The sequence below is a fragment of the Manihot esculenta genome, chromosome 17, assembly GCF_001659605.2.
Source record: "Manihot esculenta cultivar AM560-2 chromosome 17, M.esculenta_v8, whole genome shotgun sequence".
NCBI classification, from domain to species: domain Eukaryota; kingdom Viridiplantae; phylum Streptophyta; class Magnoliopsida; order Malpighiales; family Euphorbiaceae; genus Manihot; species Manihot esculenta.
Genome location: NC_035177.2, coordinates 21,903,790 through 21,908,639, shown reverse-complemented (window position 1 = coordinate 21,908,639; position 4,850 = coordinate 21,903,790). Strand labels below are relative to the sequence as shown.

Genomic DNA, 4,850 nt, shown 5'->3' with positions numbered 1-4,850 from the left:
TGTCAGATCCGGATCAGATTATTAGTGAGCCTGATGTGGAGATTGTAGGGGATCTCACTTATGTAGAACAGCCAGTACGGATTCTGGACACACAGATCAGACAGCTAAGGAACAAGGAGATTCCGATGGTGAAAGTGTTGTGGAACCACCATAACCTAGAAGAGTGCACGTGGGAGACGCGGGAGTCTATGCTCCAGCAGTATCCACATCTGTTTTGAGGTTCGTTTCCTCCTTTTGTTGTGATTGTTGTTTGTTTTAGGAACATCCGAGGACGAATGTTCTTAAGGGGGGAGAATGTAATACCCGGTTAGAGTCCGGCACCGGAATTCCTGTTGTCTGGTGAAATCCGGGGTGTCGGAATTCTATTTATGTTTTACTAAGAGTAATGGACGTGAGTTTTAAGTTGAAAGGACCTAAGGCAGATGAGCCAAGTTCGGCCGCCGAAGGTAAGTTCGGCCGCCGAAAGTGCTCAAGGTTCGGTTGCATGGTTTTGCATGCGTTTGGGCAGCCGAAGCTGAGTTGGCTGATCAGCTGAGTCATGTATGTTGCCAGATGTTGGCCTCAGATTCTTGTCATGGAATAGGCCACGTCTCTTATGACTCATCTGTACATGTTTTGGTTGATCACACAGAAGGTTGAGGTGTTTGCAAAGGTGTTGAAAGTGGAGTTCTCTCAAGCTGCGTTTTTGAGGTTTTGAGAGTTTGACGAAGAGAAGTTCCCTTGTTCAGTACGTGCATCTGTTTACAGAAGTAAGGGAAGATCTGGACCTTGTTATATGTTTTCTGAAGGTTTTATGGGGATAAAGGAAGGAGATGCATGCTTAGGTTATTAATGGTATTTATGCATGTATACATGTTTATGTGTTATGTTTGTTTTGTTGTTGGGGTTATTAGCTAGTTTTGGACCCCTGTGAACATATACTTGAGTATATGTGTGTTGACTAGTTGAAGTATGCATGTTTGGAGAAGTTGAAGGGAAGAAGGAGATGGTTTGCCGTTGAAGCTGAGTTCTGGATGAACTCAGGTTCGGCAGCCGAAAGTTAATTCGGCCGCCGAACCTCCTGCATGGTGGCTTGGTTGCCACAGCTTGCCCCCGAGTGTTTTTGCATGTTCGGCTCTGTTTGGGGGATTCGGCCGCCGAAGGTGCCGCCGAAGGTGCTTGAGTTTCGTCTCTGGAAAGGACATTCGGCCGCCGAACCTGCCGCCGAAAGTGTTCTGTCCAGCTTTTCTTTTGTATGTTTTGCATGAGCTGTAGAGTACGATTAAGGGGATTCTTGGGTAGGTCAACAAAGTTATTTTAAGGTAGTTTGGTCCCTCATTTAAGTCTTTATGTGTTTATACAGACCAGAGGAACCAGAGAGAGCAGCAGTGAGTACTGCTCCAAAGTTTACTGAACCTGCAGAGTCAGTCCAGAGCCAGAGGTGAGTGGAACTAAACTTAGTGCTTTTAATTAAACAATGGAATGTTTTAGCATATCGCATGCATCATGATTATGCAAATAGGTTGACTGCATTAGTATTCACGACTATGTTGCATTGCATTGTTCATTGTTGGTGTGAGTAAATGCTGAATGATCCAATAGTCTCTGAGTTAAGACCAGGAGCCTTTGACTACGCCCTGGCAGGTATAGTAAAGACCAGGAGCCTTTGACTACGCCCTGGCAATGTTAAGTACAGAGGTGTTATACACATATACATATATGACAGGAAGACCAGGTGCTCGATTCTACGCCCTGGCACGGAAGTTACTGAGGCTATGTGGTGACAGGTTTACTCTTGATGTGGCTTGTCTGTGTTATGACGCATTCCATGAGATCATATGTTATGACTGATTTTATTATTCTACTCACTGGGCTATAGAGCTCATCCCACTCCCTTAATCCCAGTCTTGCAGGATTCAGTGTACAGTGTACAGGGACAGTCCAGCAGAGTACAGGAAAAGTAAAGAGATCTGTAATAGCTTAGAGTGGACATTAAAGAGATGTAATAGTTGTTGCTTGACCTAGTGATGTATGTTTTGTACATGATCTGTAGATGTATATATGTTTCTCCTGTATGTGAAAACCAGGCTTAACAGGTATGAGTGAACCCATCTAGAGCAAGCTCTAGTCAGGGATACAGAGTACAGAGTACATGAGTACAGAGTACAGAGATAGTGCATGCACAGGTTAAGCCTTGGGTCAGAGTCTTATTTTCACAGAAAATGTATGATCATGTATGAGTTTTACAGGTACACAGAGAGTATAGCAGGCTTGCTACGGGTTCTGGCGGCCTTAAGCCGACCTGAATCCTAGCGCCGGTGACGGTCCATTTCGGGGTCGTTACATCTCTACCCCATAAACCTTCCTAAAACTTGTTTAAAACATTGAATAAGCTGAAGATCTACCCTTAGCTCTTGAAGATCGAGAGGGAAGGCGACCTAAACTTGGAGAAGTGGAGGAAGAGAGCTCTGGGGTCTCCAAGCTTCAAATCTTGATCTTAGCTCCAAAATCTTCAAAACCAAGTTAAATAACTCGTAAAAATTATGAAAGACTGGAAGGAAGAACACAAGATCGATAAGGGAGGATGGAGACTCACCTTGGCCGAAAATGGGGAGAGAAAACTCGCCCATTTCGGACAAGGGACCCCTTTATAGGTGCCTGGCCAGGCTACTTTCGGGGGCCTAACGTGCCTCCGCATGCATCCCATGTTCGGCGGCCGAACATGGGGTTGACGGCCGAACCTGGGCCCTTCCTTCATTCTCTTTCTTTCTTTTCTTTAAAACTTTAACTCATTTCCTATCTTCATAAAAACCTTAAAATACATGAAAACATTTTATAATAACATGATTTTACCCTTCTAGAGGGTTTCGACATCCGAGATTCCACCGGACGGTAGGAATTCCAATACTAGAGTCTAGCCGGGTATTACAAAAACTACACCAGAACCAACCCAAAAACCAGAAATTTTTGCTAAAAAAATCCTAGAACCAGCCCTTAAAATAGTAGCTGAACGAGCTGCTATAAAGACAACCACAACAACACCTGAAGAGGAAGAAAATGCAGCAGCTACTGCTCTTAAACCAGCTGCTGTCCTTGCTGAATTTGAAGCTAAAAACGTTGAGGCAAGAGCTCCAATGGCACAAGAAAGAACTATTCGCGAACTCGCAACACCCTTGGATGATCAAGCACTATGGTGCATCACTTACCCACCTTTGGCAACCCCATTTGAGCTCAAAACCGGATTAATTCATCTTCTTCCAAAATTCAGAGGTCTGAAAAATGAAGATCCACACAAGCACCTTAAAGAATTTCACATTGTGTGCTCAGCAATGAGGCCTCAAGGTATTTCTGAAGAGCATGTTAAATTAAGAGCTTTTCCCTTTTCTCTTGATGATTTTGCCAAAGACTGGTTGTTCTATTTACTACCCGGATCTATTACTTCATGGGCTAGGATGGTGAGAGCCTTCTTAACCGAATACTTCCCAACCTCAAAAATTATTGACATCAGAAGAGAGATTACTTACATCAAGCAAAAGGATTGTGAAGAGCTATATGAATATTGGGAAAGATTCAATCGATTGTGCACAAACTGCCCTCAACATAACATCTCTGATAAGTCCCTAATTGAATACTTTTATGGAGGTTTGTTAACTTTAGAAAGGAGGTTGATTGATGCAGCGTGTGAAGGATCAATTAAAGACAAAACACCTCAAGCCATAAGGAACTTAATTTCTACTATGGCAGCAACTTCACAGCAGTTTGGAGACCAAGAACAGCCACCAAGAAGGGTGAATGAGGTGAGTACATCCACTTTAGCATCCCAAATTTCTGATCTCACCAATGCTGTCCATAGCCTTGTTGTGGGTCAGACCCAGGAGATTCAGTAGCCCAAGCCATGTGGAATATGTGCAAACATTAACCACCCAACTGATCTATGTCCTTCCCTTCAAGAAGAGGACCAGCAAGTCAATGCAGTTGGAGGTTTTAATGGGCAAAGAAGGTATGATCCCTATTCTAACACCTATAATCCAGGCTGGAGGGACCATCCAAATTTCAGCTATGCAAGGGCCAATCAATATCGAAGCTACCAGCAAAGAAATCAAGCCCAAACTGGACCTCAAAAGTCCAATACACCTCTTGAAGAGATTTCTTTAGCAAACTCTGTGCAAAATCTTGAGCAGCAAATGAGTCAAATGGCCACTTCAATGAGTAAAATTGAGTCACAAGGAAAGCTACCCTCCCAACTTGAGATAAATCCAAGGCAAAATGCTAGTGCCATCACATTGAGGAGTGGAAAAGAGCTGCAAGACAGCAGGGCTGAGCAAATGCAGAAATAGGTCACTGAAGAGAATCTGCCAGAAAATGATCAGGGGCGTCGATCTGTCCAAATCGCAGACCCAATCAATAGGCAGGTTGAACTGCCCAGCAGAGACAATCTGCCCAAATCTCCAAAGAAGGCAGAAGTAGATTTACCCAAATCAACGCCTCAGGTAGAATTCAGCTCCAAACAAACCAAGGCAGATCAGCAACTAGAAGGAAAATTTAAGGTACCTCCTCCCTTCCCAAAAAGATTTGCAAGATCACAAAAAGAAAAAGAAGAGAAAGAAATACTTGCAACCTTTCTCAAAGTGGAGATTAATATACCTTTGCTTGATGTTGTCAAATAAATACCAAGGGACACTAGCTAGGAGGATGAGGAGAATATGAAAAATTTGAAAGAAACAGAAACGGAGGAGACAACATGCTGCACAGACTGGTCCAGAGGTGATTTGCCCAAATCACTTGTACAGGCAGAATCTGATTTGCCCAAATCACTTGAACAGACAGAAATCAAATCAACAATGCAGATAGATTTTGATTTGCCCAAATCA

The 4,850-nt window shown here is 43.4% G+C and overlaps 1 non-coding gene across 1 annotated transcript; it reads right to left on the bottom strand.

The window, feature by feature from the left end:
- Nucleotides 1-3,480: 3,480 nt before the first annotated feature.
- Nucleotides 3,481-3,586, bottom strand: LOC122722340. Its single transcript, XR_006349308.1, has one exon. It is a non-coding gene; the product is annotated as a small nucleolar RNA R71 (small nucleolar RNA).
- Nucleotides 3,587-4,850: the final 1,264 nt, after the last annotated feature.